Source organism: Staurois parvus, unplaced genomic scaffold (genome assembly GCF_062004578.1).
Source record: "Staurois parvus isolate SC_StPar_1 unplaced genomic scaffold, SC_StPar_1.0 ptg000839l, whole genome shotgun sequence".
NCBI lineage: Eukaryota > Metazoa > Chordata > Amphibia > Anura > Ranidae > Staurois > Staurois parvus.
This window is the reverse complement of record NW_028318635.1, coordinates 3,130,947-3,143,275: the sequence shown is the minus strand read 5'-3', so window position 1 is coordinate 3,143,275 and position 12,329 is coordinate 3,130,947.

Genomic DNA, 12,329 nt, shown 5'->3' with positions numbered 1-12,329 from the left:
AACAATATTTTGGGTGATAGCATGGATTCACAAAAGACCAAATTGTCAGCCAAATCTACAAGAAAAGTGGTTATTAATAGCGTATAGTTGGACTTTGCAAAAGCATTTGACACTATTCTCCACACATGGCTAATGTGTAAGTTAAAGTCTATAAGTTTAGAAAAGCCAATATGTAAATGGAAAAAGAATACTGGCTTAAAGACCAGTGATTGACCAGTTCCAGACCGGGCCAGTTCTGTAATTTCTCTCATACATGTAAACATAATTTTTTTGCTAGAAAATTGCTAAGAACCCCTAAACATTTATATATTTTTTTCTATTTCAATGGTTTATATTCATTTTTTAAACAATATAAAGCAGAGGCAATAAAACACGCCCACACAGGTGCTATCAATTGCACAGATTAAAAAAAATGCAAAATAAAAAAAGGAAAAGCAGTGCTCTAACGCCAACAGGGCAAAAGGTACGCCCGCGCAGGGGCTATCAATGGCACATAAGTTGCAAAACATTAATGTAACTGCCCATAACAACTAAATGCAGCTGTCCAGTCACACCAAAAACAGAGAGAGAGAGAAAAAGGAAGAAAGAGGAAAGAAAAAAAAAAAGGGGGGGGGGCAAAGAGCAGGGGTCCAAGAGCGCCAATACCGAACGCCATTACATCCCAAGACTAGCCGGGGGAGTGACGGAAAGGCATATTGCAACCACGGCTCCCATATTTTCAAAAATTTACGTTGGGAGACGTTGCGGATACTCGACATCTGTTCGTTGAGCGTCATAGTGGTCATACGATCCCGCACCCCCTGAAGAGGGACAAACGGACTCTTCCAGGCCTGAGCAATTGTTCTAGTGGCCGATAAAAACAGATAGGAAGCCAACTTCTGCTGGTGAGCCAAGAGGCCCGGTATGGGGCAATGAAGCAAAGCATAACATTTATATATTTTTTAAGCAGAGACCCTGGAGAACAGAATGAGTGTTGTTGCAGTTTTTTATGTTGCACGTTTATGCAGTAGTTTATCAAACACAAATTTGCAGAAAAAAATACACTTTAATGCGTTTTTAGTGCACACAAAAACAATAGAATACCCACTTTTTTGTACAGCATAAAAGATATTACTCTGAATAAATAGATGCCTAACATGTCACGCTATAAAATTGCATACACCTGTGGAATTATTATTATTATAATACAGGATTTACATAACGCCAACAGTTTGCGCAGCGCTTTACAAAATGAAGGTAGACATTATAGTTTCAAACTACTAAAATTCTCCATAGGTGACTCTTATACAGCCATTACAGGTTACCTGTTTAGAGTTGCATAGGAGGTCTGGTGCTAAAATTATTCCTCTCTCTCTGATGTTCATGGGGATACCTCACATGATAAATCAGCATTTACATATATGTGCAGGACCTGTGTGTGCATTTGCAGGTGAGCATGGCGGTATGTTAAATTTTTTTAACATTTTATTTTAAAAAAATGTTGGATCAACTTCATTGCTATCACAAGGCATGAACAACTTCCCTTGTGATAACATGGACCATGACTGGTCCTTGTTAATAGAGAGATCTGGGGTCTATTAGACCTCATATCTCTTCTCTGGCCTCCAAAGCATCCAATGAAACTGAGATTGGTTTAATCAGATGCTTTCACAGGCAGGTAATGGCTTGTTTGTTTACTTAAAACTGAAAGTGGAGGTGGCAAAATCCTTGTTGTGTCCCATTTCTGATGTTAAAAAGGGAAAGAAACCACGTTGGTTCCTTTCACTTTGTCCACAGCATTGGACCCAACTGGTCGCATCTTTACCAAGTACATATTATGGACGGGAAGTGGCTAATGATCCATACTCTGAATTCAGATAACAGCAAGCTCTGTAGTGGAATAATGTATTTAATGTCGATAAGCAGACAAAAAGGAAATTAACTTGCAAACTGCTCTTGGTGGAAGGGGAGACAATCTCTTGCATCAAAGAGTTAGTCTTATAAAGACTCCTTTACATTAGCATCCATCTATATATTAGGCAAATAGCCATGTCAGGAAGTACCTAGTAAAAGCCAGGCTACTAAAAATTCATACCAGTGCATCTTGTGCATTGCAGTATATAAGCCTTCAAGGACAGGAGGTGTACACCCATTGTAACCAAAAAAAAAAAGAGAATGGGGTTAAGAATTCTTGTTCTCTCCTCTCTAGTTTTTCTTCATTTCTACTTTGGAAAAGGACAGCAATTAAACATAATTGTTGACATTTGACTAGTGTTAGGAAGGCTTTTTAGCAGCTCTGGTTGGCTTAGAGAGGGAAGATTTATCATGACTGGAAGGACCTGCAGGGTCTGTACAGCAAGAGATGCATAATGCAGAGTGAATTGTGATTAAGTTAATGGGATCTGCAACCTCTCTCATCAGTAGTTATTCCAACGTATTCAGCGAGGGACTTCCCTTTAAGAGCATGCGCAAAAGACCTTTTACCGTGTCAGATCAGTTGCCCAGGCTTTAAGCCATAGGATTCTGCTCATATACACGTATAGTTAAAGACACAGTCTGAAGATCTGACAAACCAGGCTCTCCATGGCATTCACACAGAATATTAGGGCTGAAGGTAAAAGTTATCATTTTGATTATACATTTGGGTTGTTTACCTCAGGAGAAAATTCATCAGTTACCCAAAGTTTGGGCAATCGCAAGGTGACAGCGACAAACATCATCCCCTGCAGAGTACATACGAATGAAGATTAAGGGAAATCAGTGTGTCCACTTTGAAGAAGTTGCAGTAACCCAGGAGCTAACCAAGTTCCACTGCCTGTTTCTATTCAAGCTTGCACAACAGGTAGTGTAACAGGTGGTCCAGGCATGGTGGGCATACTGTCAGAGGGGTCTTCAAGGTCTGGGTGCCATAGGAATGGATCACAGCCCTGGACCTGTATAGCACCCTGCAGCTAACTACACACTCTGCCCAGGTGAGCACCAAACTCAGGATCCAGTGCTCAAAGCAAACATTACAGCAGGGTCCAGAAACAATTCGAAAGGTGTGCTCAAGGGTCATCAATCCAGAAACTGCTAATGAACCATGAAGGGGGAGGTAATTCTGGTGGAGGCTATCTTCCTTACTGGCAAGATTATTTGTTTATACACGCAATTGCAATCTTTTTACATGTGGATGGATGAGCATTTAAGAGATTTCCAGTGCAGAGGTACGATTCAAGCACAGTTTCTGAGGAACACACTAGAGGAGACGTCCATGGGATTACTATATTAAGGAGCTCCATGACCTTTCTTTAACCAGAGGGTCATGGTTATCTAGTAAGCCTTTATGGTGTTATTTGGTGGAGGCCCTTTTCTACTCAAAAATATTGTGTTTATGTTTTTTCAAAATTGTCGGTCTTTTTGTTTATAGTGCAAAAAATAAAAACCGTAGAGGTGATCAAATACCACCGAAAGAAAGCTCTATTTGTGGGGTAAAAAAATGACAAATTTAATTTATGTACAGCATTGCATGACCCCGCAATTGTCCGTTAAAGTAGCGTAGCGCTGTATTGCAAAAAATAACCTTGTTAGGAAGGGGGTAATGCAGGCCATAGATGGGCCGTTTTTTTATAAACTAAAAATCGGTCGTTGTTGCCATGGATGCTGCCACCAATGCTTATGAAAAACGGCCGTTTTTCGTGGATTTTCCAGCATGACCGATAAAAAGAAACAAGAAGATCCACAAAAAACAGCCAACGGCATTGCCCCACTAACGGTGAGAATATCGGCCGAATTTTCGTTCGGATGAAAATTCGGCCGATAAACGACCCGTCTATGGTCTACATTTATCCTCTGGAAGGCAAGTGGTTAAAGACCCCTTTTCTACTGCAAAGTTAATTATTGGAGTTTGTAACAGTCTCCCTCCTCCAGTGTTGAGGAAGTAGAGACTGTGTTCCTTACACAGATAGAAGGGCTGGGACAGTGGTAATAATGGGAGATTTTAACTACCCCGAAATTGACTGATGTAACCCATTGCTGGAAGAGTAAAAGGGCAGAGACACAAACTTATTACAAGACAATTTTATAGTGCCGTTTATAGAAGCCCCAACTAGACATGATACTCTGCTGGACCTGGTAATATCAAATAATGCAGAGCGCATTACAAGTGTACAGTGACCATAAAATGATTTCAGTTAAGTTGTAAACTAAAAGCACATACTGGAAAGATTAAACATTAAGAATACAAATTTTCCAGTGCTAAAAGCTGGTCTCCAAGACTTGGGCTGCAAATAAAATTGTCATTGGAGAACAGAAAAAAGAATGTTTGTTTCAAATCGACTATATGCAAGCACACAGAAAATATTATTCTGGGCAATACATTTAAAAGGCTGAAAGTAAAACCTGTGTGGCTCACTATCAATCCTAGTTAAGCCATAAAGAATAGGAAAAGGGCATTTAATAAAATATAAACATTTTATTTCTAATTTTTCTAATTACCTCAGAATACCTTTTCTTCAGTCAGTTTACCTTTGGATGTGGCTATGTGTTATCCCTTCTTGTTCCCCATTAGGACTTTTTTGTTTGTGTGTGTGTGATTTTGCGATCATTTTTCATGTCATTTTATATTTGGTCATTTATTCATGTTCACATTATTTGAAATAGCGCAGCACATTTTTCATACCATATTTTTCACTATGCAAATGTTTCATCGTATGTCTGCAGCTTTTATTCATTAATATTTTAACACACATCAGCACAGTTCACATTTTTTAATTAACACAAAGAAACTTATAAAAAACAGGAGACTTACAGAGTGGGTAGGGTTTTTTTATGGAGATGCTAAGGTGAGGGGGGGGGTTGATGGATGAGTTACCAGCAAAGCTTCGGCCTGTGTCCAGGTAGCGGCATACAGCCCATGGTCTATAAATGTATTCTTGTGTCCTGTACTGTGTGATAAGGATATCATATTTTCTTAGGAGTAGAGGACACAGGATATTTAGTTGTCAGCTCTGGAAAGCAGCATAAGTGAGGAGTGGGAAACACAGCAAACAAATGCTAACAGGCCCACAGAACAGATGGGTTAAGAAGGGCTTGGTAGAACTGTTAAAACAGTTTGTAGCACCTTATATGAAAAACTGTCATCAGAAAGCCAGGCAAAAGAGTAGCAGCCGAGAAATAAAGAACAGCACCTATCACATCCAACCAATGGAAATAAAACGAGGATACACAGGAGCAGGACAAAGTTCTGGTTAAGGTGAATGAAGATTGATGAAAAGAAGCCATTGTCTCAAAAAACCTTGTCCTAATGAAGACAAAAAGGACTACTAAGCGGTTAGGCACCTAATAGGACCAAATCTTACTGCACAAAAGCAATGGCAACAAGAAGGCAATCAAACAAGTGAAATCCCTGTCAACATTCCTGGGGTGATCAAAATGAATCAACAGAAACTAGATTGAAACTCTCCTAAATCACTAAGAAAAAATATAGAAAGAACGAAAGCAGACAACATCCTGCACAATGCCCCCCACCAAAAAGTGAGGGGCGAGCAGTCTCTACAAAAGTCACTTCCTGAACCAGAAGGACATAGGTGAGGATAAAATAAACAATGAAATTACTAAAGCACCTACGGCAAAAGCTATCCTTTGACCTGGAGACAATCTAGTGCAGTAGTGGCTGAACCTGAAGGTTAGGAGGGTCACATCTGGCATCCCCTGACAGGCTTTTTAAGCAACTCGGTGGGAGAACCAGCCACCAGAATTCAGATATTGATGACTGAATAAGTCCACTTGCCAAGTTACCATGATGGGAAAAAGATGGTCAGGGTTGGTGTGGAAAATGGTACCTGAAAGGAATGATTTTCTTTTCCCCTCAGAGACCCCCGGTCTGTGGAGAGATTCCTGGTTTATCAGCAGAATTCTGGGAACACCCCTTGAACACGGAAATCACGACAGCTTATGTTCAGAGATGTTCAAAGTTTATTAGACATTAATAAGATTATATAGACTACAGATAATAATAAGGGAGGGGGGAGCGAGTTTCAAAACTGTAACTTGTAACTTTCCATCATGAGCTAACTACATGAAACATGACATATACATTTCTTGGTACAAATTATTTTGGCTAACTTTCTGGGAAAACAGCCAGACAAAGACATTGTCAGGGTCGTGTTAGCTTCTGTTGATACATCCTTGAACAACCAAAAACAGTTTCATTAAACTTTTAATATCTCTACAAAAAGCTAACTTAATACTTAAAATGGCGTACATAATACAAAATTGAAGTTATCTAGATCCTTTCAATCCCCTCTAAGATCATGAACATGATCTCAATTCTTTACATAGCCAGATAACCTTCATTTGTATTTTGCGGCTTGGTAGCTCTAGCAATACAATATAATGAGCATTTAAAACATAGATATAAAGATAAAACAAAAAACAATATCATGACTATGATTACAGCGATACCTTTCATCCATGAAAAGATGGAACCAAATCCTGATCCTAACCAATCAAAAGGAGTCCATCCATCTTTTCCTATAGCTCTAGCTTCTTCCATCAAACCATCTACCTGTTCCCTGTGTTGCTTTATTATTTCATAATAATCTGGAACAGTCATTGTGGTATTATATATCCAAGTACAACATTCATAATCCTCCGTCATCTCACACAAACCTGTCAGGGCAGCACTCATACTTTCAATAGCTAATTCTTGCATCTCCAGATGTTTTCTAATAGCTCTGGTCTCAGTATTTAGCAACCCTATGTCCTTAGAGTTCCTCTTCAGTATGTCATCAATAATGTTTGTGTAATTATTTATTTTGTTCATAAGTGTTATTCCCCATCCAGTGTAAGTAGGAAACCATGACCAAACCTTATCCCCTGTAGAGAATAGATCTACCTTTTCTTGTTTGGTTTCCCTTCTCTGTCTCAGAGTTAGTTGGTGTTTTGGGTATGTACTGGCTTTTACCTGGTGTTCCTTTTGGTCTATAGCTGCCATAATTGGCACTAATTGGGCTACATAGCACCAGCCCTGGACATTACTCGGTATCCAAGGGTAACAGATCTTACCACAACAGATATAGGTATTGTTTCCCAAGGAGATTGGCAATTTTTGTATTGCAGAATGAAATTCAGGGGTGACAACAAGTGTAAAATAAAAACTTTTCCAAACATAGTTTTCCCCACATTATCTTGTATCCCTTCTAAACTTTCATTCAGGGTTTTACCATTTACTTGCCAGAGTTTCACAGAAGAAGTTCCATCCCTCCTTCCAGGATCAGATATGTTTAATATGGACTGAGAGCACATTCCCCTTCCCTTGTGGGAAGTATTCCCAAGTCTAAAACACCAATCGGGGAGTTGAGTGACTCCCAGAGTTGGAAAAGATATGGTGGCATTAGAAGTAATATTGGTCAAACCAATACTTACATTCCCTTTTATTAACAAAAATATTTTGACTGGAGCGGCCAGAAGAGGAATTTCATATGTGCTAGGATGTAACTTACTACATATCCAACATTTATCATAACCTGACTTTTGAGCATAAGCATATTTAAACTGCATCATCAACATTTTTCCTGAAAAAGGATTGTTCTCTTCAAAACTTTCTTTTTGACTTTCTTTCACTTTTGGTTATCTGGGTCTCATTTAAAACTAGTCCTTGACCACAGATACCTTTTATTAGGCCCAAGTCCTCAGGGTGATAAATACAGTTAGTTAGGATCCATACTGGCAGGAAAAAGAGCACAGTCAGTGTGCCCAATAGGACCCAGAGTTTCAAAGCACCATGAGGGGCAGTAAAACATTTCATCTTCAGGGCCTTTTTAACTTACTTCACCCACTCTTCGAGGATTTTTCTCTCATACTTCACCTCCTTTTTCCATCTCATGTTTCTCAGGTGTTTGGTTCACCTTCTTCACTCGACTAGCATGGATCCAGGACTGGGAATTCTCCACCAGAACAGCCGTTCTGGTAACCGCTATCACCGTAGTAGGTGGTCCAAAGGGGTAGCCTTGCTTCTTGTCTTTAGCGAGTTGGCGGACCACTACGACATCTCCCACTTGGAAAAGGTGTGTTGGTTCCTGAAAAGATAAAGAAAAAGTGCGAGCAACATTTCTTTCAACCTTATCTAAAGTTTGAATCAATTTTCTCACATATTCTTGTTGTACCAGGTCAAAGTCCCCTCTTTCTAACATAAGTGGCTGTCTAGCCCAAGGAGTGGGGAACGGTCTTCCCATTAATATTTCAAAAGGAGATAACCCTGTAGTCTTATTAGGTGTCATTCTTACCTCTGCTAGAATTGCAGGTAACATCTTCTTCCAGTGGGTATAGGTTCCTCCAGTGGCCTTCCTCAACTTATCCTTAATCGTCCTGTTTTTGGCATGTGGGTAAAATCTATTTGTAAATGGGTGAAAGGTGTAGTTGGGTACACTAGATGCTGGTGTTGTGATTTCTTTGGGTTCTGTGGATTGTTCCTTATATATGTAATGCACCTAGAAACATATTCTTTCACCAACCTAGATAAACCTGTAATGTAAAAATCCTGCAATAATGTTTCACATGTCGTTTTCCATCCTCTATGTCCTAGACTGTGGTACTGTGCAATGAACAATGGGGCACTTGACATGGGAATGCATGGTTTCCCCTCTAAGCACACTAGACCAGAAGCTGGATCTAGTTGTGCTCCAGAACCATCCCAGTCTGCTAAATTGACTTTTGTAGCAAATTTTTGTAAATCTGCATACATCTGGTCATGTGGGGTGGTTGTGATGCCTGAAGTGAGCAAAGGCATCTGCTCACTGGCCACCTGTTGTAATACGGCTTCCTTTGCTACCTTATCTGCTAATGCATTTCCTTTGGCAATATGATCTCTGCGATTTGTATGTGCCCTGCAATGAAGAATGGCTAATGTTTTTGGTAACTGTATGGCTTTGAGTAGATCAGATATCAAAGAAGAGTGAGATATGATTTTGCCATCAGCAGCAATGAATCCTCTTCTCTCCCAAATGACCCCAAAATCATGTACAGCACCATGGGCGTACTTGGAGTCTGTGTAAATGCTGACATCCTGTCCTGCAAATAATTGACATGCTCTTGTAAGGGCAATCAGTTCAGCTGCTTGGGCTGACTGATATGGGATTGGCTTTGCCTCGAGTATTTTGTCAGGAAGTTGCACAATGGCATCTCCTGCATGGTAAGTATTATCATTTGGCCTAGAACATGAACCATCAACAAACACATCTGGGGCCCCATCAAGAGCCACAGCTGACATGTCGGACCTAGGGGAAGTGTCTTGCTGTATGTGGGTTATACAAATGTGTTCTGGTGCCACTTCACCCTGTTCCCCCTTTAGCCCCAGTAGGGCATTCAAAATTGGAATAGGACCTGAATTTGCTGAAGAATATTTAATAATCAAGTTGGGATCAGATAGAAGAATCACTTCATATCCGCTCAACCTTTGTGCTGACATGTGTTGAGTGTGTATGTTTTTCAGTAGTAAGGACACTTGGTGTGTGGTGTGTAGGGTAGTTTCATGTCCCAATGTGAAAGAAATAACCATCTCCACCAGAATTGCGCACGATGCAACAGCTCTCAGACAAGCAGGCATGCCCTGAACCTGAGTTGGCACTACTTTGGAAAAAAAAGCTACAGGGCGGAGCTTGCCTCCATGTTCCTGAGCCAGGACCCCCGCCATGGTTGTACAATTTTCCCTAGCATACAGATGAAACATTTTCTTATAGTCAGGTAGTCCAAGACCAGGGGCCGTTACCATAGCATTCTTCAGGTACACAACGGCATCAACCATTTCATTTGACCATATGAGAATGTCAGGTGATTCTGAAAGTGTGGCAGACCTCAGAGTGTGATCATAGAATGAACAATCAGGTATCCATTGGCGGCAGTAACCAATCATACCAAGAAAAGTTAGCATGTCCTTTTTTGTTTGTGGGCGGGGCAGACCCACGAGAGCCGCAGCTCTTTTGTGACTGACATTCCTCTCACCATGACTTAGAATAAAACCAAGGTATTCAACCTGTTTTTGGCACCATTGCAATTTCTTTTTAGATGCTTTGTGACCATTCCCTGACAACCATTCTAACAAAGACCAACTATCCTCCTGACTGGCCTCCTGACTTGAACTACAAATCAATAGGTCATCCACATATATAATGAGGACCGAACCATTGGGAGGGGTCCAGGACCTCAGTGTGGTCTGGAGGGCAAGTGAGTAGACTGCAAACAAATCTACATAGCCCTAGGCATTCTACACCAGCTCATCTGGCAATTTTCAGAATATAAATACAAATAGCGCCCTTGTCTGGTGGTCCACAGGAACCGAAAAAAATGCATTTGCTAAATCAATCACTGTAAAATATTCTGCATCGGACGGAATGGAGGTGAGGAGTGATGGCACATCAGGCACTATTGGGGCTAATGGAACCACCAAATTATTTATGGCCCTCAAATCTTGTACAAACCTGTAAGAGCCATCCGGCTTCTTAACAGGATTGATAGGTGTGTTGTAAGGAGAAACAGTTTCTTCTACCTTCTGTTTACATGCTGTAGCAATAGAGAGGGAAGCCTTATTCTTGAAAACCCTTTTTAATTCTGTGTCAAACTCCTCCCACATAGTTTCTCTCCCTTCTGTGGTGTTCAGTTTATTGGCAGTAGCCTGTGTATTACTTGGTTCTATGTGACTAATGCTTTTTACATTTATCCAATCCCAAGCTGGATTGTTTCCCAGAATACCATCAATGATCAATCTCATATCTTCCTGTGTGTAATTTCTTCCTAAACATGCCTTTTTTAAATAAGCAAGTGTACCTCCAGGAGATACTGTAGGCTTGGGACAATGTTTAACAATCTTATTAATATCTTCTAATTCTATGGGTTTTTTTAGAATTAGTTCTCCTGCTGTGAGAAAAGGTAGTGTCAATATAGCCAACTCCTTTCCTCCTACGGCCCCCTCATCTTCTCTTTTTCCCTCTGGTTTCTTATCCATGGATCTAAGCTGCATTCTAAATTCCTCCACCTCTCTCTGCCCTTTCTATGACTGGTGTCACTTCTTCTCCATTGACCATCCGTTTTCTGTAATTTTATTATATTTACCTGTCCCTGTTCTTCGTATTCCAACTCTCCTTCGTTGTCATTATTCTCTGTAAGGATGCCTTGAACTTGGCTACCCTCCTCTGGTGATTTTATACTAATAATCTGTTTGGGTCTAGTGGAGGGGCCTGGCTGTATTGGTTGTAGATCCGGGACGGAAAGTGGCGCAGGGACAGGGGCAGGAACTGGAGGGACAGGGGCAGGAACTGGAGGGGCAGGGGCAGGAGCTGGAGCTGCAGAGACAGGAGCAGGGGCTGGAGGGGCATTAGGCTGGGGAGTAATCATCCCCAAACTAATCAAAAAATCATCATCAGCAGCATTTTTAAAACCACTTAATGAAGGATATATATTATACGGAGGGGGTGGGGTTGGTGTCTGAACTGTTTTCAGTCCAATCTTGGGTCTGCATGTCTTTTCAGATTGATGCTTTTCCTGGCATATTTTTAATGTATCCAATTTCAACTTCCTCTTTTGTTTTAAAGAGAAAATCAAATTGAACTTTCCCTTGCTATTATCAACCCAATACGGTGACCATTTTAACCAGTTTTCTCCCCCTTTCTTGGGAATGGGTCTGTACTCCCCATAGCTTCTGTCCAGCCTGCCATACAATCCACCCAGGGATTTATTAAATAATAGTCCGTTCCACAAACTCTAGCAACATAATCCTTACAATTTTCTCCCTTTTCTGGGGGACCTGGTGGGTAACTACCTCCTTGACCCATATTTAGACAGTGGATAAAACAATTTTAGCTTAAAATCTTATTTTGTTCCACACAACAAATTATCTTATACTTCTACGCAACAGAAAGAAAAAGCAAAAGACAGATAAACCAGAATCTGCTCCACAGACTTATTAACCTCTTGATAACTTCCCAAAAGTTATCTCTTCACTGTTTTACCAAAAACAGTGTGTTCTTCCAGAGAACTGTGTTTACCAAAACACCTTTTTTTATATTATAGTGCACTATTTTGTAACTCTTACCAAAGAGTTAAGTCTGCTTTACCAAAAGCAGCTACAGGTTATCACGGGTCTATATAGACAATACAGAATGATTCAAGACCTTCCCTCAACACAGGGCAAGAAAGAGCTTTTAGTCATAAAAAGACAAAAGGTTTACTTACCAAGTGAGGTGGGTGGTCATCCCGGACGAGCCCCCAGCTGAAAGGAATGATTTTCTTTTCCCCTCAGAGACCCCCGGTCTGTGGAGAGATTCCTGGTTTATCAGCAGAATTCTGGGAACACCCCTTGAACACGGAAATCACGA